Source organism: Protopterus annectens, chromosome 5.part0, assembly GCF_019279795.1.
Source record: "Protopterus annectens isolate FY-2018-M chromosome 5.part0, PAN1.0, whole genome shotgun sequence".
Taxonomy (NCBI): Eukaryota; Metazoa; Chordata; order Ceratodontiformes; family Protopteridae; genus Protopterus; species Protopterus annectens.
This window is the reverse complement of record NC_056735.1, coordinates 849,638,616-849,665,039: the sequence shown is the minus strand read 5'-3', so window position 1 is coordinate 849,665,039 and position 26,424 is coordinate 849,638,616.

Genomic DNA, 26,424 nt, shown 5'->3' with positions numbered 1-26,424 from the left:
AAATTCACATGGTCCTGGCTTCAAATACAAGTATTGGAATCTTTTTTATTTGTAATGTGTCCTTGTAATAGCTAGCAGTGCAATGAAGTCTGCACATTTATATCTTCGTTCTTGTTGTGGGAAAAGCTGTGAGTGTAGAACTGCCATACATAAGGTCCAGGGTTCTAATACTGCAGAATCCTGTCTTTTTTAATGGTGTCCCATTTCACATGATAAATTATAGTAGTTGATCTAGTATTTCCTATATCATAATTATTGTCATGATGGATGAGACAGTCATATTATGTCATCTGTGCAGTTTTTTTTATTAATATCTGTATTATTTCACCTATTGTGCTTATTTACCTTCAAACAAACATGTTGCTTGTCTTTGTGTGATGCTAATCAGCGAGCACCATTTTCAAATATAGTAGATTGCAATGTTCTACATTCTCAGTATCTGTTACAACTGTAATTGGTGGAAAAAGACATTGTACATTGGTGTTCATCTGCATTACGCATGGCTGGCATTCAGGGTGACGTTTTGAGATTTCATTCTCAAAGGTGTAGTGTGCAGGTGTTCAAAGTGTTTGATGGACTCCTAGTGAATGACTATGGTCCCTGGCTGTTGCAGGAGCACTATCATGGATCACATTACAAATCAGATGCATGGAATAGTTTGGCCCAGAATTTGTCCAGTGTTACTGGTATCCCCCGCAGTGGCGAACAGTGTAGAAATCCCTATCAAGACCTTAGCATGAGGAAGTCGGATACCATTGATCACTGGAATGATGAATGTAGAACTGATGGCACTCCACAGATGTGTGAGTATCACTTACAGGCACTGCTTGAATGATGAAGTTACATCTGTTTCTGATTGCTGATCTTAATATGTTTTCATTTTTCCCACAGCTAATGTGGAGTGAACACTGAATGTGCGAGCCTATGAGGGAAGATTGAGAAGGATGAGAGATGCAGGTGGTATGTATGCTTCAAAACAGTAATGTTATTTTAGCATTAGGAGTAAATATAGCTTACTGTGTTAAACACTTTTATCACTTTGAGTAAGCATTTGTCCATTTTAATGCAATATTATGCATGCATTAATATGTTTAGTAAAACAGCAGTCCAGTATTACAGAGGAGACAGGGGTTGTCATTTAGAAAACCACACTTACAAACTATACAGTACATGTTTAAGTTGACATAAATGGGTCTACCTCAGTTTTTCGAAAACTTTTCATCAGATCTTTTCCTAGGGCAAAGCGATGGGTTGGCCACCATCTGAAATTTGCCCTTTTCCCCATGGATGTACAATATTGGAGTTGATATATTTAGTTAGGGGGGTGTGGGGGGTATAGCCCCTCACCCAGTTAGGTTTTAAACTTTATGTTTTTTTACGGGCGCTAAGTTGGCCTACCATTGTTTAGCCCTAGGAAAAAGCTTGACAAAAAGTTTGTTCACTGATTTGTGTCTTCAACAAATAGTAAGTTTGATTAAGTGATATAGACCCACATAAATATTGCAATGTAAATTATGACCTATACACCAGGGGCACCAAGAGCATGCTGCACATTGTTATCATTATAACAGTAACCTGTTTCTGTAAAGTGTAAAAGAAAAGAGTACTGGCATTATGTTGTATTCCAAATGGAAAGTACAGTATTACATTAGTCACTGCTTGTGACTTTGAATAACACACTCCCCAAATTTAAAGGCAGCACTTTGTAATACTGTTTTAGCTCATCATCAATAAAATTGAGTAGTGTTACATATTCATAATGATAGCAGTGGAAGTGCAGACCTCTATACTTGTGCCTCAGATGGCCTGCTGTTAAAAAAGCAAACGTACATGCAACACGCATACTGTATGTTCAAGATATGCAATCATGAATGATTGCTGGATGCAATTTGTTTTTTAGTATATTGTGTCAGTGTTAGCAACAGAGTAGTAGTCGACATAATAAAGGTATTTATTAGCATTTGTTATTGTTATAAGTAAAATGTAACAGAATATAGTACATTATTTGCAGAAAGCTTTGTATATTATCTGTGCAGTTACAAATGTTCTTTTTCCTTCCTCTCATCTCACCCGTTCTCTTTTTTTTTAATTTTTTAATATTGTTATCATTATATTATGCATGTAATCATACTTTCCATTATAATAATTATTTTCATTACTTATATTTTGTTTTGTATGTAAATGTTATTTTGTACATTATTTTTGTAAAACTCCAAAAAAGAAACAAACTGGTAAACTAACAAAAAAAGCAAGCAGGCTGTAAGTACTCCACACCACACTATTTATTGTGAGTGTTTTCATCAGAGACAATGCTCCAACTTCATCAGACAAAGTAAAGACAACAATTTAGCACTTTATATACTTACAAGTGGATACAATTAAACCATTTACAATTAATCATCAGTAAATTACTTCCCCTAAGTCGTGTAAGGTTGTTTAAAACTTCTAAATCCATTATAAAATAACAATTCAGATAGTGCAGTATGTCTTTTCCATATAAAATATGTGTAATTAAGACCACATACAAAATATAAAAACATTAAAAATACCTATATGAAATACATAAATACATGTATATAATGAAAATAAGCATTAAAAAAATTAAAAGTTGACAAGGTATGATACCACTTCAGCAAGAATACTGGGAGGGGGCAAACACATAGTTAATGCAAGTGAATAACATCAAGAAATAAATATAAAAAATTAAATAATTTTACTTTATTAGTACTAGATTTAAAAATTCATGTTTGTACATAAATATATGTGAATCAAAGGTCAATCAGCATGATCAAATGGACTAGTATATGAATGCAACCTTATAGTAAATATAACACTCTCTCTCTCTCTCTCTCTCTATATATATATATATATATATATATATATATATATATATATATATATACACGCATTTGTAGTAATATTTTTGTGTATGCTATACTGGTGTTCCTATATCCTTTGTTTGATTTTTCTTTTGGTTTTGCCAGTGTAATATGATGCGCACCCCTCACACAAAGCTACATAGACCACCCCTTTAGTGTCACAAAATAACAAAATATTGGAAGCAGCCCCATGTTTCACTTATAGGAGGGGACACAAATGAAATGCCTTTTAGAGAAACAGAGGAAAGTATGTAAAGGTAGTCTTGGCATGGCAAAATGTGGTAGTTGCCCTCAGTCTAAATTTATTAAAACGGGCAACAAACTTCACATTAGGGATAGAACATACACTATAGAAGGAAAATTTAACTGTGACACTAAAGGGGTGGTCTATGTAGCTTTGTGTGAGGGGTGCGCATCATATGGCAAAACACATTTTAGATTACCCCACTCACAAGTTTGTGTTTGCAGTACTACAACAGTTAGAACACAATACACGAGGAGGTCCATGGGAACTTAAGCTTGAGGAATGTGAGCTTATCTGGCAAGTTTGCACATTGGCCCACATACCGCCTGGCCTTAATAAATATGCATCAATCAAGTGCCTTTTAAAGCTTAACGCACTTGCTAGGTAGTGTTTATAGCTGGCAGATCAGTGCTTCATCTTTTTCCAACTAAGTATTTAAGTACATATTGATGAAGACCTGGGCTATTGTTTGCCTATTTACATAGAGTGTTATATTTACTATAAGGTTGCATTTATAAACTAGTCCACTTGATCATGCTGGTTGGTCTTTGATTCACATATATTTATGCACAAACATGAATTTTTAAATCTAGTAATAATAAAGTAAAATTATTTAATTTTTAATATTTATTTCTTAATGTTATTCACTTGCATTAACTATGTGTTTGCCCCCCCAGTATTCTAGCTGAAATGGTATCATACCTTGTCAACTTTTAATTTTTAATGCTTATTTTCATTATATACATGTATGTATGTATTTCATATAGGTATTTTTAATGTTTTTATATTTTGTATGTGGTCTTAATTACACATATTTTATATGGAGAAGACATATTGCACTAGCTGAATTGTTTATTTTATAATGGATTTAGAAGTTTTAAACAACCCTACATGACTTAGGGGATGCAATTTACTGATGATTAATTGTAAAGGGTTTAATTGTATCAACTTGTAAGTATATAAAGTGGTAAATTGTTGTCTTTACTTTGTCTGATGAAGATGGAGCATTGTCTCTGATGAAAGTGCCTCACAATAAATAGTGTGGTTTGGAGTACTTATAGCCTGCTTGCTTTTTTTGTTAGTTTACATTATTTTTCTGTTATGTTTATATCATTATTGCATTTTAATTTTATTACTACAGCACAGCAGGATAGTACAGGCATTCTCTTGTAATGCCTTCACTCCCTCCACTGGCTACAGCACCAAGGCACAGCACTTCTGGGATGCAGCCTGATTGCACCCTCCCTGTAGCACCTGACCTACCTGCATCCTCAAGTAGTTCTGCCCCAGACAATATGCCTGTCATTCCCTCTGGGAGCAGCAGTGGGGGAGTGATTTTGCCACCCAAGCTCAACTGCCAGGTTTGGTGACTATGACTGTGAATCATACAACTGGTGCACACCTACGCTGATTGGAGACACTGCTCTCTGTTATCATATTTAATAACAAAAGAAGATGCAGACATCAGACACATTAGCTATCAGCACAGTGAGGTGACAGTGATGACAGTCCAGTGGGTGTGTTCTTGATTCTCACTGTCACCAAGCAACTTCCCTGCCCCATATTTGCCTATGTCCCTTACCCAATATTCTGCTCTCTCCTTGAAAAACAAAAGGGGAGTACATGTCCCTAAAAAACAATATCATCCCAAACATAGCTCTCCATTTCAAACATGTGTCTACTTGACATACCTAATTTGGTCCAACTGACTTCATAACATGATTATGTTGCTGTCACCCCTCTCTTTGGAGGTGGCAGTCCAAATCCAGCTAAAAATGTGTACATGTGCCCAGTTGTTACTGTTGAAGAAATGGTTAGCTAGAGTGCTTACCTACATCTTTCCTGCACATGCCTACCTTTCTTTCACTTTGTTTTCCCCCCTGCTTGAACCCCTTTTTACAACTTTCTTATCTTCCCCTTTTCTTTTCTTTTCTTTTCTTTAAAGAATCATGGCATAATGGTGTGCTATGTGCAGCATCAAGCCATAATGGTAAACAGGAGCTTATTCACTTTTATTGGATATCAGTAAAGTGTAGCACCACACATTTCATCATTATTGCATTGAGTGCATACACATCTGATGATGTTGTAACGTCTCCTGTGGCTGCAAATGTACCATAAACCTCCAACAACAACATCTTAACACCTTCTGTCACAATAGGCTATGTCACATATATTCTGCAATATATCATTGTTTTCCACCCTACTTGCTCCCCATTTCACTACTTTCCTCTATCCCCATTTTTCTTCTGTAAAAAATTTCCACTCAGCGGTGTGCATTGTGCAAAAACTCTCAAATGTGAGAAAGTATGTTGTATTTCAGATGCTCATGTGCACTTGTAAAAGTACAACCTACAACACTATTCCAACCCACCAATACATATTCAAAGAAACAAATGAAGGCATTACATGATGCTATATAGAACCTGCTATAATCTGGACCCAAAATGTGGAGCGTGATCATGTCTTCATGAGCTAAATCCATGACCACACCCCACCACAGAGTAAATGAAGCAACAGCTATATATGAATGTATGTGTACATACCAAATAACAGTTTGTATTGAGTATCCTAGAAAATACTTGCTACTCAACTGACTGTGTGGTACTATGTGTTAAAACAGTGATATCTTCCTTTGGTTTGAAGCCATCTTCCTTTGGTTTGAAGCCAATGGTACTGGCTTCCATTCTAGAAGTGTTATTGTTTCTGCGCATTGCTGCATGGCGCACACCAGCCCATTGAAAATACATTAGTGAAAATAAATGGAGAAGATATGACAAAGAAAGCAGGGTGAAGTGTTCCAATACTTTATTTGTAGAAGGCCATAAATGATTACACATTAAACCACATATTTTTCCCATCAATCACGCTTATTGAGAGTGCACACCATATAAATTTTGATACATTTGAAAAAGTGCATGCTGCTTAGCATCGTACACACACATTAATACATCTGCATTGGTTTGCATGATGCTAAGCAGTGTGCAACTTTTCCAAGTATATCAGCAAAAACACTCAGCAAATACAATTCCACAGTTACTTCCTTACAGTACCACTTTATTTGGATAAGCTGCAATGTCACACTATGATAAGAAAAGTTTGCATACCCTGGAGTAGAAGCCAGAACTATATGTACTCTAGTTAAACAGTTTACCCATGTTGCCATAAGGGTAGTTACATGATCAATGTATGTTAGTAGTCATTGCTAACTTCATGGTATGAGCGTAGCGTGGCGTCTCTTACTGGGTTTGCATGATGCACAGCATTGTGCAGTGATATTAATTGATAGCATCCAGTTTCTATTTTTGGATGTCTGGGTCATGTCTGATACATGGGTGGTCCTGCTGCACAAATGCGGTAAGCATCAGCAAGTGCCGAGGTCCATCGCACAAACATGGGGAAAAATGTAAAAAAATAAGAAAAAGGAGAAAAGCCAGAATATACAGATATAATTACTTCTGGCAGGTTTAACAGGGTTTTAGCTTATATTTTTGTGGTGTTCCTCATAAATTTTGTGGCTTTCAGATAATCATTCGGGATGAATGTAAATAAATATGACAGACATTTTCGTTTAGGACTTCATACTCTTCCGAAGATGCATGGTGGAGAGGACCATTGGTGCTGTTGTGTACATGGATTCATTATGATTGTTGTTGTACTGGATTTTGCTGCCAACAAGACTGGGACATGCCATGAAACCTCACTTAGGCATTGTGTGGAATTCATAAAGCTAATTGCAACTTTAGTTGTCTGCATGGTGTTTTCGAAATCTAATGGCTATTAAAAACCTCAAACCAGTATAGTGCATTAGTTACAAATTATATCAGTTCAGCATATCCTTAAAACAGGAGAAAATTTATTCCACAGCATACTACTTGTCTAGGGTTATGAGTAATTTCAAACTAGCTGCCTAAATAAGCATACTAGTTGCAACTACATACATGATTGGAAGGACTGGAATGAACACAAGTTAGTCATTAGTCATAGACTTCCACTTTAACAATGAATATTTTCATGAGCATACATTCATGGTCATTTTGAAAAAAAATGCTGCAACTGACCAAAACAAACATTCTGTCTTAACTCAGTAACATCTATGGGGTGTGGAATGTCACATTTCTAGCAGCCCACACACATCCTCATTACAAAGCATTTTAACTTAAAAACATAAGATAAACAAATGTAAATATTATGTGAACAATCAAAGCTTTTAAAATCATACAAATAGCAGTATTATCAGTAATAAATATTCTTTACAGTGACAATACTCAGTGCATTCAAGGTCTTTTCCATAAATACTCTAATATATTATTATGCAAACAAATTCAAAATAATCTTTTTCTAAACATTCATAAACACATTTCCATATCTTGAAAACTGCACAACCTAGACATATATTGTTGGAAATGTTTGTTAACCAGACATACATTTTCACGTGACAATAAGAGATTCCACTATAAGTGCATGTTTATTAAACTATTTACAGAAATAAGAAAATATATGTTTAATTGTATAATTAGCAATGCAAATAACATTGAATATCTCTCAGGATGTGCAATTTACAGGGCAAATATTAAAGACAGTTTTCTTCAACAATGTCTAAGGTTTCACCTAATGTCATTCATCAGTTTGTAAGTCACTTGTTTTTTTAAGTATTAAACACATATGGAAATATTGCTTATTTTCATAATTACTGACAAACATCTACCAATATTTCCAGTACATCATGATATAAACCAGCATCTTCAATAAATTATCATGTCTTCCACTTTGGCATTTCACACCATATACCTCAATAAAATGTAGATCTCTCAATTATGAAAATATTAACATAAATATTAAAATATGAGTAATAAGTCACAAACAAAGATTAATTTCTCCAGAGCAGAATATTCTAGACTAACAGTCTTAGTGTCATTTTGTTAATAATTCCTTGCCCTTTCTAATATTGCCTGTTATTAGCTGGTAGTCACTTAGTTAAAGAAGCTTGACCCCAAAACAGTTCTGGACACCATAATGAGGTATAGGTGTGAAATGAAAGTATACAAAAAAAGGTGTTTTAGGCTTGAGTGAGTCAAATAAACCCAAGCACATCTGGCATGAGGTCAGTCTACTCACTGGACGTAAATTCTCTATCAATAAATCCCCTATAAACCTCATACAGACTAATCAAGAAACACTCATCTGTTCTGACTTTATGATCAAGTTTAGCCACTCCCTGCAAACAGAAACATTTCCATTCCCCTCTCCTCTCTCCCAGAGCCCCCTCCCTTCTTCCGCTTTTTCAACTCCAAAACAACGTCTGATGAAACAAATCAGTAACCTACTTGAAGACATGCCTACAGTCTAACCAGGTTCAGACCACATATTTTCCTGGTTTATCTACCACTGTAAGGAATTTCTAACCCAGCCTCTTCATATCTCTAACCTTTGCTTGACACAAAATATAATACCAAATATCTGGAAAATAACACTAATTATCCCCCTGCACAAATAACCTAAACCCCAAAACACCTCACAGTATCTTCCTATTTCCATTCTACCAACTCTTGGCAAGGTGCTAGAAATAAATCATTTATATACAGTTCTCAAGCTACATTCACTAATACCATCTCCTACACTAAAACAGCATGGATTCTGGATAGGTCATATTACAATGGTAGTACTTTGATGCCTAACTGCTAACACTCTCCTCAATATGGACAAAGGTAATTTAATAGAAGCAATATTCATTGACAACATTAAAGCTTTTGACCTTGTCCACCACCAGCTCCTACTTCTCTCTGTTCAGACCAGTGGCATTAGTAAATTATCCAGTATTAGAAATTATCCATCACCTGTTTCCAAGCTTTCTTGTTATAGATTCTTCACAGTTAAAATAGGCTCTTCCTTCTCCCAACCCACACCTCTTTCAGTGGGAGTACCCCAAGATTTTATCCTAGCTCATATTTTCTTCTCTGTTTCTATTAACACACTGCTTCATGAACTTCCTACCCTACAACTTATTCTCTATGCTGGTGACATGGTATTCTTTAGGTTCATCAGGAATCATACTACAATCAAAACAAAACTACAAAACAAACTTCAATCCCCCCAACCCCCCAGTTCCTGGACTATTAATCACAAACTTATGTTTAATCCTAAAAAAAAAAACAAAAAGCATGGTATTTGCTAATACCCAAAAAATTAAAAAAAAATCTCCAGTCACTCAATATCACCCCCTTTGTGGCACACCAATAAAGACCAACCAACTCCTACAAATACTTCAGTTCGTGGCTAAACCATTCACTAATATTCAAAACCCATATAGACAAATAGAGGGCACAAATTAACTCACTTCTCTTCTTGGACAGGAAAATCTCACCATACCTATCCAAACCAACCAGGACAGTAATAGGCAATAGCTATAGTCTCTAAGAAAAACTGCTCCATACTGCAGACTATCAAAAACAAAATCTGTTGCTTCATCAACTCACCCCTAATGAGCAATACTGCCTTACCCTCAAAACAGCCAAAAATTCCCAGTGCAGCATAGAGTAGACCTTCTAATAGGCCTTTTCATCCACAAACTTCTCCAGCCGAATCCATTCCCACCTCTAGCCAAACATTATACTAAATACATACACTACAACTTGAGATGCTTCTCCCAAGCAAACCCCCACTCCACACCCCACATACCAGGCTACACTGCACTGGCCACTCTTTCTCCATCCTTGCTCCTAAAATATGAGAATCTCTCCCCAAACACCTAAAGGAAGTACAATCTCCCTTCTCCACTTTCAGAGATGAACTTAAAAAAACTACTCCACACCAAATCAAACTGTACCTGCTATACAGCGGGCCACATCACATAAGTGCTTCTCAACCTCTGGCATTACTCTATTCAACTGCTAATACCTCCTACCTCCCCCACCAACCCCTAGTCCTGGATCCCATTACCTCACAGCATTTTCACCATGATTCAAACCTTACATATAATCATGCAAATTGTAAAATTTGTATTTCTATCATCATTGCTGCTACATCACTTAATTGCTACTGTACAGTTTTTGTTACATATTGTTATTTTCTGTTCTGGTTTTGATATGTACAGCTTACTGCCGCTCTGTTTTCTCTTTTTCTTTTTCTTCTTTGTGAATTATCCACCTGGGGACTACCTGCAACTTGTCAGTTGTGATCAGCGTACCACCCTGGCAATCAAATGTAAAATAAAAGTGAAATGTCTATTAGTGTTTTTGCAAAGCATGCTATTCAAGATATGTTCCACATGATTGCATAAAATGGTGTTACATTGGTCCCACTTAAATTCATGGTGTTCTTGGGCAATCCGAGTACATCCATGTAATGTATCGCAACTCTCCAAACATATTGTCAAATTCCAAATATCCTTCACTGTACCAGCAGATACTCAGCAAATCCAGCCTCTTTGGCCTCCATACAGACTACAAGTATATGTGCTCACACCAAGAAGTCATTCCCCCAGATTTAATGACTTGATTATTCCAGAGAAAGGGACTACTAGACAATGTGAAATGCTCAGCCTCACAGATGGTTATTGTGCGTACAACACTATCCAGCTGAAAATGCAGACATAAGACTTGTAGATAATCAATTAATTGCAAGGTGGTAGACATCCAGTCATTTAACTAAGTGGAAGAGCAGTCAATTAGTTACATATGCTGTGCAGAATAACATCAAGAATCAGTTCTCTTCCTTGTCTTGAACTCCAGAGATAGATTACAGAATACTGGTCCATTCAGTAACTTATTACCATATTAATGTCAAAAGAAGTTAGGTAAAGGAAGAGAAAACTGCACTGTTTGCAGTTACATAAGCATGTGGAAGTAAAGTAATTTTATAATTTTTATTACATAGTGTGTCTCTTACTTTTATTCCCTGCAGGGATGTTAAATGTGGTGGGAGGGCATGTTGTGTATACAGCCACATGTTCACATACACCAGACATGATATGTATATATCCATCCACCCAGCTGGGTATATCTTTTCACAGAAAGTTTTGCGATAGCATGTTGCAAGGTCTTTGCAGGTCTGGCATGTCTTTAGTCAATATGTGTTATTCACACACAAATATGGTAAGATATAAAAACACTTATATTCATCTCCTCTGTATTATTAAAATGTGCAATGTATAGCACTAGACTCCTATAGTGCTTCTGTTATATTAGATTCATTTGAACTACTCTTCAGGAACATTACGTTTTGAAATCCCTTCAGATACACTGGAACTGGAATTTTTTCCTTGTCAAATATCTTTCTGTCTGTCTGTTAGCATGCCTATCTCTATCTGTCTATCTATCTATCTAGCTAGCTAGCTAGCTATCTAGCTATATATTTGACTATCTCTCTCTATCTTTTAAAATTTTCCACTTTAAGATATTATTAACATGCATGAGTAATGGCTTCAGAAAAAAACTTGTATTGGAAACAATGTATTAGTGGCTACAAACCACTTAAAGCAATTCAGCTTTCAAACAAGGCTCATTCCTCTCTCAGTAATTGGATAATTAGAGGGAGAATTTACCAAGATAGAAACACAAATATGAAAAGAATGAATATATGGTGTTAATTCTAACATATTTTGATATATAGTTTACAAACCACAGCCTGCCCATCAAGTTCCTATAATTCCATGGCCCTAAAGTCCCCATGGACCTTTTCATTCCCTCATCTGGCCTATCAAGAGCTGTGCAGCTATTGTCCATGGCTAGTTTGTCTGTTCTTCTCTTTCCCCATCCTCATGGTGACTAATAAGTCCCTTGTGGCCTGCAGTGTTAGACCATCCACTGCATGTTTCTACCCAGCAGATTGCAGTTACCATGTTTTATACTGCTGGGAAGCTTAGCTGTGATGCAGCTATTAAATGGCTTCTGCCAGGTGATCCCAGCAACAGGACTAATTATCCCAATGGGTCAACTAATATCAGCCACTTACTCTCATGCCCTCCAGTCTACTCAGTTGGCACCAATGCTTGATAGCTGAACCTGGGTCAACAAGACCGTGTTCAAGACTTCATCCCTGTGTACCACAAAACTGTCTTATTTACTCTCCATTTGTCACCTTTACCGCAGAGATATTCAAAGGTAAAATATTGCATAATACATAGCTGTCTTTACTGAATTAGTGTCAAAGAGATTAACATAATCCACCTAAAACTTACTAAGTCTTATACTCTGTCACAGTTAAGTAGTCCACACCCTAACAATATAACATTATTTTCCTTCCTACACCTTATCTGCTCTTCATCTTCTTGAAAAAAATTATTTGCACATTCCTGCTTCATAATTTTCTTACTCTTCATAAGTTGCCCAAAATGTAAGATTCATACCCATACATTGTGGAGTATATATTTCCTGAAAGTCCATTACTGAAGAGATTTTTGATAACATGTAGAAAATGCATATTAGTTTATATATAGATTCATAGATTCATAGATTGTTACTAGGCCAATGACCCCGAGGGTCTTTTTAAGCCTAGCCAAGTTTTCCCAAAAGAATAATGACATCCTGTATCCAAACAGGACATTGAGGGCTAGGCATTTAGAAGGTACCTCTATCCATAAGGGATGTGAATGCCAGGCCTGGTGTAAATTACCTATTCTCCATCCACTGGTCTAGGTTGCACTTAAATTGGGTAACAGATGAACTCAGCTTCACATGAATGGGAAGCCTCTTCCATAGGAGGAGCAGTCTTTGGGACACATATCTGTCTCTCCAGCATATTCAGTTTAAGTCACAGACAAAATTCATGTCCCCAGACCTTGTATTTGTGATACTTTTTGATTTATGAATATGCAGTTGCTTTATAAGTGTGGGGTTGAAGATGCCTTGTAAGCCAGATTATGGATTCTTAGAATATGGGATTCTGCCTTTATTACAGCAAATTAATTGATATTATTTAATGCAAACATGTCATGTATCTAAGTTTATAAAAATGCCAGTATATAAACATATATAAATATTACTGGCTGTTATAATTAAAGCAATCACCAAAGCATGGGAAAGTGCTACTTCTTATCTCAGACATGGATTGCTAAAGCGGCAGATATCCATCAGTGATCGACCCATTACCTTCTAGCAGAGACACCATTAAAATATACCACCAATGATATTGATCAAAGCAGGTATGTTGTTTGGTAGTGTACATAATGCACACTGATACCATAGCTATGGTTGAGAAAAGGAGATGACTGTCCCTGGTACAAGTTGCTTTTAATGTGTTTGTGTGTTTAATGCAGTTTCTGAAAGGATATTTTCCTTGATCCTCAACTTTGGGGACATTTTTTGTTGTTTTTTTGTCTTCAACTCGAGTAGAGGGGACTCCACTTGGGGAATGCCATGGGCAGCAAATGAACAATCTATTGCTCTGATGAAGCTTCTAATACAGTTGCAGTTCTGTACTAAAACTGGACTAAGAACAAACCACATATTTAAACAAAAGACCAGCACTGGTAGAGTTTTTAATAGAATTTAGAACAGAAGCCGCCATTAAAAAAGGAATAATTAGTAGAGCATATAAAATATTGCATGATAACTATAAGAATCAATCAGAGGAGGTTAGAAAGGATTGAAAAGAGAGACTGGATAAGCAATTCATAAAGAGACAATGTAAGGATATACGTATGTCTCCCAAATGTGCAACAAAATCTAGAAGATTTAGGATTTTTGCCTGGAAATGTTTATATAGATATTTTATACCCCTAGTAGACTAAATAGAATTTTTTCCTCAGGCAGACAGTAAATGTTAGAGGTGTGAAGGGGAAGAAAGAGGTAATTGAGAACATATTTTCTGGGAGTGTGGTGAGTTGGCAAACTTTAAGGATTCCCTGTGCGATGCACTGTCGGAGATGTTGGGTGGGCAGATTGGTCTGACAAAGGAGATGATTTTTCTGAGCTATGATACAGAATCGGAACTGCCTAGACATTGTAAGGCCTTGCTGTGTCTAATAATGGTGGCTACAAAAAAAGCAATTGCTAGAAAATAGAAATCAAAATATAATCCAACTATACTGGAAGTAGTGAATATAGTAATTGTGATAAAACAACTAGAATTGAGATCTTTACAAAAAGGTAGAAGCAAATTACATAGGAAAAAATGGGAACTGTGGGAACAATACATACAAGGGAGGAATGAGGTTTAAAAGGCGGCAGGACTTCAATGAGCTATGTAATGTCTGAGTGAGAAAGATTGGGTAGATTATAAGTGATGTATAATGTTTGCAACTGGGAGTGTGTCAGTATGGTTTGTAATATATATAATGTTTGTGACTAGGATTCTGTTGGTGTGGTTTGTTTTCATTTATATAAATCTATGATTGCCTATGTAGTAAGTGATCATTTAATAGACATGTTTCTTGTTTAAAAAAAATAAAACAGGCAGGAATTGAATAATTTATGTAATATTGTTTAGGTTAAATGACATATAGTAATATATGTAAAGTATAATAGCTACAACAAAATTGCCAAATTCGCCACAGGGGCATCCTACCGTAGTCACCACTGTCTCTCACTTACTGAACTGCTCTGGCTTGAACTACCTCACCTCCTTCAATGGTATCAACTCTCACTCACCCACAAACTAGTAAACCATCCACTAAATGTCCCATCCCTCCAGAATCTATTCCAAACCTATCGCACCACCAGACCACTAAGATCCAGCAACAAAAATCACTTGCAGATCACTAAAGCCAATAAATCTGCTGGTGAAGCACTATTCTCTTGCACCATAGCCAAATTATGGAACTCCCTCCCACCCACAATTACTTCCATACCATCATGCACTCACTTCAAAACTTTACTAAAAGCACACCTAAAAACATGCTGGCTATGCCCTTGCAACTCCCACTCTAATACCACCCACCCCATCCAACCACTACATTTCTTTCCACTCCACTAACTACCTTGATTATAGCAAGCTCAGATGCTCATAAGCCTAGTACTTATTATACAGCAGGAACTTCTTCTTGTAACGTTTGTTAATGTCTGTTATGTACTTCACAGATAAAGATTCTAGTTGTCTACTGATGTACTATGTTTTTCATCTGTAAATATGTTGTAAGTAATTGCTATGTTAAATTGTTAATCGCTATGTAATCAAATGTAACTACTGTCTGTTTATTTTAACTGTGGAGCTTTTCTGCCCGGGCCTCTGCTGAAAATGGACCTATGTCCAGTCAGACACTCCTGGTCAACAAATGTAAATAAATAAATAAAATAAATAATGTTTGTTATGTTAATATAGTTTGATTACTTTTATATGAATATAAATTTGCCTATGTCACAAGTGATAATTCAATAAAGATGTTGGGAAAAACAAACCACATATTTTTAAAAGAATATGTCAGAATTCATCCAGAAGAAATGTAGCTGGAACACTTTATGTCCCTAAGGGTCATTTGCATAATTCCCTTGATCCCCATCCAAAGGAGGTTTGAGGTATTATATGGTGAAGACTCTGTTTTTCTGAGTCTTTTTTTTTGTGTGTGCTTTTGCCTTTGTGTTTCTTCTGTGTGACCATCTTACTTGTTTTGGTCCTGAATTGGGAAATTGTGCAGCCACTCCTAATGTTATAGACTTCAAACTTTTTATACATTCAGTATTGCCAGAAAATAGTCATATTGTCTATTTATGTTGTATTAATAAGTACATAAAATGGTGAATCATGTCCAGTGACATAGCTATGCTAAGGAAAAAGGGTAATTGTCCTGGGAAAAAGGTGTTAGGGGTTGCTTTCAGATGCTGATTGCTCTGTAGTACAGGGTCATAATTCATTGCTGTACCAGCGTTTTTTAATTCCATCACTCATTTTTTTATTCTTTGGCTGTTAGGTCTCAAGTGCTTACTTCAGTGTTTCATGTGTGATATAACCTGTAGTAAACAGTTTGCTATGTTTTTTAAAAACTGACTTTTTTAGAGTTGCACTAACAGTTGCAGAGGTGAGAGGGGGTGTGATAACACAGACCTAGAGCTCCTTAGGTGAGAAGTGGCAGACCAGGGAAATTTCTTTTTTTTTTTTTTTTTTTTTTTACAGTTAAGGCAAGTCAGACTGGGGAGCAGCACTGGGCACTAGATAAGCCAGCTATAGCTTTGATCATGCCATGTTTGCATTTAATGTGGTATAGCTTTACTATTCTAAATGTTTCAATAAACATTATAAAAAATAAAAAGGCAATAAGCATTCAACAGCCATGAAATTGAAACACTTGTATCTCCTTAAAGGGTTATTTGCATTTCCCATGGTCTTTTTTCAAAGAAGGTTTAAGGTATTATGCAGCTGAGGCAATGGTTTGCCTGGGTTTTTTGTTGTTATTGCCTAGGTGGCATTCCTGTGTAATTTCTTTCCTTGTTTTAAAAGAATACAAGTCAACTGGATGCAATTTTAATGTTATGTTTAAAATGCTTTAGCTGTAGTGTTGTGTGAATTGTTGTTCTCTTCCTTCCTAACTATTGCTGATCTCTGAATTTGACTATTGATGATCTCTGTCTGCATTTGATTTTGGTTTGGAGTTATTCACTTAAGGTTTGGTTACTTCCATTTTTTATCTTTACTATTTTATTACATTTTGTTTTGTTTTAGTTTTTTGTTCTTTTTGCAGTTTTAAGAGGTCTTGGCTAGGGTCACTTTAGAAAAATATTCTTTTACAGACAGTCAATAAAATCTAGCTAATTAGTGGGAAGAGCTAAGAAATAGCATTTAACTACAAGTATTTAGTGGCATCTTTATTTCACTGTAGTGCAGTGTAACTATTACTGATCTCTCTCTGCAATTGATTTTTCCTACCCAATTGTCTTACTCCTGTTTTTAAACTTGGTGGCTTGTGAGTTCTCTACCCCGACTATAAATCTGACTTTGAACACTCCTACCAGTCTCATTTCATCAGCTTATTCTACTCAGAAAACTTTAATTATTTTCTGTTTCCTACCTTCCCACTTACTTAAAAAAATGCACTTTATTCAACTGCTTTTAATTTATTTGTGCTTATTCCTACTTTATTTAGCTATTTTGTTGTACATTCTTCAAGTGTTCAGTGGCAGTTAATATCCTGCATTTATAATGTTTGCTAGTAGCCTGATTACACTGTTGTTATTATTCTAAGCCTCTTAGTTCTGATTTAATACCTAGGTTCCAAATAATTGTCTTACATTAGGAAGATTTGTGATCTACACTCTTTTGGCAGGAGAGGTAGCTTACACCCTTCTGAACTGGGAATTGCAGATTGAAGGCTTATTGTGCATGTCATTTTAAAAGCATCTTTGTTGTGGTTTAAGCACTTGGGATCCAAACCAGTTATTTTACATTAAGAAGGGTTGTGGTCTACACTGTCGTGGTAGGACAGTATAGCCTACACCTTTCTGAGCTATGAATTGCTGGTGTAAGTCTTATTGTGCCTTTATTTGATTGGTTAGAGGGCTAGCTTGTTTAAAATTTGAATCTGTATGCCTGAACCATTTGGCAGCATTTGATGACCATGCTCCTTGAGAAGAAGAGTGTTGCTGGTTTCTGCTAAACTTTACAAAAGCTAAGACTTACATTACAATTTTCACAGTTTTGGCACTTGTTTTTCACATTGTTTTTGTCACACCTGCATTAATTTGGAATTTCTGTGTTGAATATCTGCCTTTTCTGATATTTTTACAGTCTTTAGCAAGAACTACCTTAATTCCACTTCAGTGAGATTAAAGGGGACCTGAGTCCATTTCTTGCCCAGGATTATATTATGGAAAGAAGACAGTGTTGTTTTTGTTTTGCCACAGGGACTTTTTTTGTTTTCTTTTCTTTTTTTTTTTTTTTAATCAAATCTCTGCTTCTATTTATACATCGTAGCTGCACAGTGCTTGGATCATAACCTATGAGCTCCAATGCATTTGGTGACCCCACTACTTGAGAAGAAGAGTGTTGTTGGTTTCTGCTAAAATCTAAAAAACTAAGGTTTACATTACCATATCTACTGTTTTGCCACTTGATTTTCACATTGTTTTTGTCACGGCTGCATTAATTGAGTGTATCCGTGTTGAATATTTGCACTTTTTGACCTTTTTTACTGTCATTAGTTAGAACTGCTTTGCTTCCACTTTAGTGAGAGTAGAGAAAACCTGAGTTATTTTCTGGCCTGGAATTGTGTAAAGGAAAGAAGAGAATGTTGTTTTTGATTGTCAGCAGGGACTTTGTGTGTGTGTGTGTGTGTGTGTGTGTGTGTGTGTGTGTGTGTGTGTGTGTGTGTGTGTGTGTGTGTGTGTGTGCGCACGTGTGTATGTGTTTGTGTGTGTGTTTGTGTGTTTAACTGAATCTCCTTATTTAAGCATCACAGTTAACCAACGTTTGGCTCATAACTATGAGCAAGCTAAGACTTACATTACCATATCCACTGTTTCTGCAGTTGTTTTTCACATTGTTTTTGTCACAAATGCATTGAGTGTTTCTGTGTTAAATATCTGCACTTTCTGACCTTTTTACAACCTTTAGTTAGAACTGCTGCTCTCTGCACAGTGGTACTTAGCAGTAATCTGTATAGAGGCCAATACATTGCAGAGTATTTCCCCAATGTATTATGTGTAAATACTGATCTCTCACAGTGTAAGTTTCCCTTAAAATACCCTTACTGTCTAGACAGATAGTCGAGTGTTATTCATCAAGCTCCTTGTGTTATTGACCTATTCAATATTTAAATTTCCATCACTCCTCCCTAGTAGATCAGTAGCTATGGATATGCACTTCCCGACTCCCTCTGTGGCCAGTCTGGTTGAGATGGGTATTCTGAGGCATTGTAGCAATTGTACACTGGCAACCTACTTATTCTTAATAAAACAGATAAAGTATGTGACAGGTGTAAATAAATACACTTTAATACTGAAGGCAAAACTCTCTCATATAACTAAAACTAATCCTATACAGGTTGTCAGTGACACTTGCACCATCCTTATTGCACAGGGTGGAGCTCCTACACATAAGACTACTTATGCTGAAGCAATTACAGGTAACCTTCCTAAAATACTAAGACCTCCTCCTCAGCACAGTCAAAAAAAGGGTTCTCATTCATCATGTGAACACTCTGTTAAAACACCACCTACAGCTATGCATAGTAACACTGTATCCAGTGTCTCTACTGCTAAGTTCGTAAGGCAAACCAGCACACAGCCAAATCTGCTGGTCATTGGTGATTCTATAGTGAAGCACACCAATGTCCCCGTCACTAAACTGAGTAAGGACAGAGTCACAGTTAGCTGTGTTTCTGACCTAGGATCTGTCAAGTCACACAGGCACTCAGGTCATTGAACCACAGATACCAGTATGATTCTGTCATAATCCATGTGGGTGTTAATGATCTGACATGAACCTTTCTTGAGTATATGAAGCGAGACATGATTGAGCTCGCTGATTGTGTCTCAGGCAAGCATGAGCCTAGCAATGAGCAGCATACTACTTTTTCCAAGGATGATGCCATGTTACCAACAGGAAATCACTGATTTTAACAATTGGCTTAGCATCTGGTGTCAGTCCAAGGGGGTACAATATCTGACTGACTGGGAGGACATAGTTGATAGACCATACTTCTTTGCCAGGGATGGTCTGAAATTATTCTCTCTAGACTTTCAGATGTTGGCAAAGACCTTTTCCATCCCCATAGTGCTTTTTTTATGTAATGCCAAACTGATAAACCTCCCAATTTAACTGACCCTATGAAGGAATATGTAAAGGTGGCACTGCTCAATGCTAGAAGTCTTAACATGAAACTCATTCCCTGCAAGCCTTCCTTTCCCTGGAGGGTGCAGACATCGGTGTAGCAATAGAGACATAGTTTAAAGTTACAGACAGTAGCCCAGCAATGCAAGGTTATAATGCCTTTCACACCTTTAGACCAGCTACTGCACAGGAGGAAACTAAAGGTGGAGGAATCTCAGTCTATATTAAAAAAAACCTCACATCCAGACTAGTTAAACTGTATGAACCACTGGAACACATGCATGTGCAACTAATCATAAACAGGGTCTCGTACCATATCCTTGCAACCTATAGATCCCCCTCCATGTCCTAGAAAACACATACTACCTATTTCAATGTACTAGAATCCTTTACCATTCAACCCAATACAATATTAATGAGGGATCTCAACTATCCCTCTATAGATTGGGAATTCTACACCACTTCCAATGCACAAGCCCAGCAGTTCCTAAACTTCATTAACACCAACATCCTGGAACAGTTGGTCCATCTTCCTACCAAGGGTACAAACATTATTGACCTTTTATTTACAAACATATCACCCAATCACATGTCTTTGGGCCGGATACACGAAGGCTTGCACGGAGTCTAAGAGTAGAGTAAGACTCCATGCAGCCAACATGTCCGCCGAGCGATCCAGGAACAGCCGGTAGGGGCGTGCAAGAGAGCTCCTAAAATGACTCTTACACGGACAGGGCTAGGATATGCAAATTACCTCAATTGCAGGCGAAAGCTATGCAAATGAGGTAAATTTGTGATCCAGGAAACCCGAACATGTCCGAGTAAGAGTAGTGTTATTTGCAGAAATGTACTCCATTGACAACTGAGTACCATTCTGCAAATAGCAAAACGGAGCCATGACAGCTCCAAAAAAAGGATACATCCAGTTGACAAAGCATGACAATGGCCAAAAATACAGCCATTGGCAATGTTCACCGATGCAAAATAAAAATAAAATAATTTTTTTTTTACCCGATCTCCGAAGTTTAAGTATAGCGCAGCGCCACGCAAAAGTGCTGCACTCTAAAAAACAGAAAACCAATAATTAAAATCCACAAATATGGATTTTATTGTAATTCCTAATTTACAGTGTAAGGGAATGGCAGGCTCAAGACAACATGGCTACCGAGTAGAGGTTGCTAAGGGGGGAAGCTCAGTCTAAGAGATGTAACCAAGCATTAGTAGGCAATCCTATGCAAATGAGGGTAAGGACAGTGAATCCCAAGTTTACATAGCAAATGAGCACAGCCAGTGGAGTGTAGGAGTAGGATAAGGGGAGTATCAGAGTAGAAGATAGGTGATATCATGAGGGGGGTATGTATGAAAGAAGTGAAGCTCATTGGAGCAGAGTGGCATGTGTTTGCTGTCAGTTACTCATCACTGGAAGAGGTGTGTCAACAGGTACCCTAGCTAAAGGCAAAAAATTGAAGGTGTATGCCATGGATAACACTAAAGTTTCTTGTTGAAGTGCTTGTAACGTGTATGCGCATGGGTGCGTGCCTGTATGTCCGAGTAAGACTGTGTGAGCGTGTGTGCACCTGTGTGCGTGCGTTTAAGCCAGAGTAAGCATGTCTAAGGTTGTTGAAATGTGTGTAAGCACATATGCACCTGTGTGCATGCATTTTAGCAAGAATAAGCAAGTTTTAATCTGTGTAAGTATGTGTGCGCGCGTGTGAGCTGGTGTGAGCATGTTTGCTCTTGTGTGCGCGGCGCTGCCCCCCTGAGGAAACAGAAAGGGAAAAGGAAGCACAACAAATAGTAGGAAGTTAACCAGGGAGTACTAGCAGAGCTAGCAGGTAAAAACAATCAGAATCAGGCAATTACACAGGCAGTACACTAGCCCAGCCCAGCACTTAAAACTCTGCAAACAACTTTCCACCATGTTTTCCTCAGAGACACTGCAACACTGCAGTAAAGTAGGAGAAGTAAAAACTTAAAAAGCTTTACTGAGACAAAAAATGTTAGGGGCTGCCATTGCTGTTATAAGGCGACATATGTAACATGCTGAGGGTGGTGACAATGCGAATGCTGCTGGACAACCCCCAGTGAGGAGACGGAGAAGAGTGTACAGGCCCAGGGTAACCTATCAGGGCTACATGAAGTGGAGATAGTGGAGCGCTATAGAGTGGACAGAGATCTCATGCATCAAATTGTTGAGCTGTGCAGGCCACGCCTCACACACAGAACCAACAGAGGGGAACCCATCCCAGTGGAAACCAAGGTATGTGTTGGCCTAAGAATATTAGCAACAGGTACCTTCCAGAGACCAACTGGTGATATGATGGGGATATCACAGGCACCAGCATCCAGGGTACTGCACCAGTTCCTGGATGCCATGTCAGCACATGTCGGTGATCATGTATATTTCCCCAATTCCCGTGAGGTATTGGCCAGCAATATGTGTCTTTTCCAGCAAATAGCTGAATACCCTGAGGTAGTGTGTGCAATAGACTGCACGCACATACGCATCAAACCACCAGCCGGTGAGCGGGGTAGGGTCTACTTTAATGACAAGGGCTTCCCCTCCATCAACTGCCAGGTCGTGTGTGATGCCCAAAGCATAATACTGAATGTGTGTGCTGGCTGCCCTGGAAGCTACCATGATTCCCACATCTGGCATCTGACACAGCTGTACCAGACATTTGCCAGTGGGGACATCCCTCATGGTCACCTAGTGGGGGATACTAGCTATGCACTGGAGCCGTGGCTGATGACATCCATCAGAAACTCACACACACCTGAACAGGAATGCCATAATGAGGCACACGCACAAACACGAAATGTAATCGAGTGTGTGTTTGGGCTGCTCAAGTCACGGTTCCAGTGCCTGGACACATCTGGTGGACCCTTGCAGTACTCACCAACTACATGTACCCAAATTGTCATGGTATGTGCTATGCTACATAATATGATCCTGCGAAAACAGCTGCAGCAGGAGCAGCATAGGCCCGGGCCAATCAGCCCCCCACCCTTGCCAAGGCCATCACAGGCAGAGCGTGACTCAGAGGAGGAACAACTTGAGCCTGCCCCAGTAGGCAGAAGGAGGCGTGCCCAGTATGCTTTGGCCTTGGCAAAAAAGCAACGCATAGCACATACACTGGCTCAGTAGGCACCCTGGAAATGATACCTCTCTCTGACTCACACATATAGTAAAAGGGATGCCTAACTTGACACTACCTGTTTTCAAGCATGTATAGGGAGTGTAGTATGTGCATCCAACATAGGCAGCCCTGCAGCACCACCTGAGGCATGATTGCCATGTGTTAAGCAATATAAAGCAGTGCTAAACAGCTTTTACCACTATTTAGTATATGTAAACAAAATTGCACACACTAACTAGCACAACTTTGGTCAATGTTGAGCAATATTAGGCAACGTTCAGCAATGTTGGACAAGCTTGGTCAAAGTTGGGCAAAGCTGAACAAAAGCCAACATGCTCATATTTGCTCTACTGGCCCTTAAGCAGTCTGGTCTGCTCAGTATGAAAATATAAAGCAGTGACAGGCCTCGAACCAGGAAACTGTGCACTATAGTCATAATACTGAACCCCTAAACCATAACAGCATTTCACTGGTCAGCTTCTATGAAGAAATGTTGATAAGTCTATGCAAAGTATCACATGGAAACCCTGCAGGCACAGCATAATCCTTGTCGAGTTATGACGCAAAGGTGAGCCCTGCAGTAAAAATAGAACCTGATTTCCAACACACATATAGTATAAATGTTAATATTGGTCATGTTCACACACATTAACAAATATAGTGGACTTCAGACAGCAACATACTGAAAGGTCACACTCGGCATGCTCACACACTTGAATAAATGAGACAAATGTCAGACAACAAAACACTGAAAGGCCAAACTGGGCATGCTCACACACTTAGGCCATGTCTGAGTACAGCAGTGGGCCACACATATCCGGCAGTTGCATGTGTTAACCCAGGAACCTCTCACTATTCACCAATCTGCCTTGTGCACACAGTTATATGACAACAGAATCAAATATGTTCTGCAGATACTTAGGTTGTTCACAGAAAGTGGGAAAGCAAAGAAGATAAAAAACCTGCAATCAGTATCATCAATAAACAACGTGCACTCCGAACATTATCATAGGTTCATAGGTTGATACTAGGCTATCTGCCCTAGGGCATTTATAAGCCTAGCCAGAGTGTGTTTGGCTTTCGCAACCCTGTTAGATTAGTAGACTGTGCCTATGAATAGTAGGTCACACAAGATAGCCCTTTTACATTTAGTTTATTGTGCCTCTGTCTAGTAGGGACCCAGAAGAGATCCCAGGGGCAAACATGTGATCACCCATCCACTCGTCAAGATTTCTCCTGTAGAGGGTCAGTGAGGGGCTCTGTCTATGTGGGACTGGGATCTCATTCCAGAGTGAGGGGAGCTTCTGGGATATGAATCTGTCCCTCCAGCATGTCCTATTAATATCTGTGCTGACGTTTAAGTCCCTGGAGCATGTAGATCTAAGGGATTCGGATATCCTGAGGTGGAGCATGTCCATTAATTCTGGGTTGGGCATGACTTTAAACATCAGGTGCAGATCGCATCCGAGTAGGTGGTAAGCGACTGAGTAGAGCTGGAGTTACTTTAGCGGAACTGCGAAGGGCATCTGTGTGAGTCCCTAGATCCACTTGGTGAGGTACTTTTGTGGCCATTACAGTTGCTGCAGGTGTCGGGTAAGGCACATCCCAAATGGAGCATTGTATCCAATCATGAGCCTGATGAGTTTAGGGGCACAATGACCTCACTTGATCTAGACGTGAAACCTTTTGGGATAAGGTGGGCTACATAGAAGGTCTATCTAACCACTTTGGCAATGTGATTGTCAAAGGCGAGATTACTATCTGCTCAGGTCCCCAAATCCCTAACTTCTTCCGTACGTAATGGATTACCACCTATGTGGTAATGTGTGGGCACTTCATTATTCCCAAAGGGGATGACTATGCATTTAATGGCATTTAGCTGTAGGCCATGGCTCTGGCACCAGTTATCCATCTCTGTGAGACCCGTTTTGAGGATGCTTGTGCCAGCTGGAGAGTCGATTATGGCACCCAGTTTGCAGTCACCTGTGAACTTAATCAACCATATTCCTCCTGTGTTAGCCTGTATGTCAGAGAAATATATACTGAACAAGAGAGGTCCCAGAACTGAGCCTTGTGGGATGCCATGTGTAACTAGTGTAGAGTCAGACATGGCACCTGCAATACTGACCATGTGGGTGCTATCCCTGATCCAGTTAGCAATCCATCTTGTGACATATGTGTTGATATCTAAGCCGGAGAGCTTATTTATGATGCCCGAGTGGGGTATTGTGTCGAAGGGTTTTGCGAGGTCCAGGTAGGCTGTGTGGACTACCTTCCCTACGTCTATGGACCTGGTAACTGTTTAAAGAAGTCGACCAGGTTCAAGAGGCAAGATGTGCCCTCAACAAAGCCGAATTGGGTAGGATCCAGTGTCTATAGATTCCCGATGTCTTGGTTGTATGACTTCCATGATTATATGCTCCATAGCTTTGCAGACCAGGCTAGTTAGGCTTATAGGGCGACAGTGTCCGGGGTCCATTGTGGCAACACCTTTGTGGAGTGGGACCACTGTTGCTGTATGCCATTCCTTGGGTACATATCCTGTAGAAAGTCTGATACTGAACAGTGACTTGATGTGAGGGGTACGTCCGTTCCCATTGATGCTGTGTTGTCTGCTTTGGAGAGGGCAGCTCTCACCTGTTCATCTGTGATGTCAGGGAGGCTACACTCTGTTGAGATGGACATTTGCTCTTTAGGCGGGATGGGGGGGAGACATTTGCACTGAACCTGTTTGCCAGGATGTTGGCAATGTCTGTAGGTTCAGTGTATGTTTTGTCATTTTGCAGTAACTCACAGCATATCTGGAAGTAGCCACCCAGGTTCCCGACATAACTAAGAAGGCCTTGTGATTGTCCTTAGTGTCTGGTGCAATTTTCCTTTCGAAGCGGGCCTTAGATGAATTCATGAGTGATCGTAGCTTCTTGCTAGTACTGATCAGAGATGCCTTCCCTTTTTGGGATTGTGCTCCATCATGTAGTAGCCTCCTCCTTTCGTCGTATAGCTTATTTATGGCCGGGGTCCACCAGACAGGTCCCCTGCCTTTGGAGGAGTGAGTCTTGTTTTTATTTGGGATACCACAATCCATGCATTCCAGTAGGTGTCCATAGAATGCGTTTGTAAAGGATTCAGTGGTCTGAGCCATATTTACCACTGTCCCAGGGTCTTTGAAGGATAGCACCTCGGTTTTGAGAAGTGTGATGTTTGCTTCTGAGAAGTTCTTCACCGAGATTACCTAGGATGGGGGTGGGGATGGGATATGGATGTCCAGTGAGATAAATGTATGGTCTGACCTTACCAATAAGGGGTATACCTCTGGTGTGGAACATAGAGTCGCCATGTTGGTGATGATCAGGTCCAATATGTTTTCCTCTCTTGTGGGTGTGGTGACCAGTTGTGCCATAGCATTTGAGTTTATAAATTCTAGAAACCGTTGGGTGAGGGTGTTGGGGCTTTAGTAGTATTC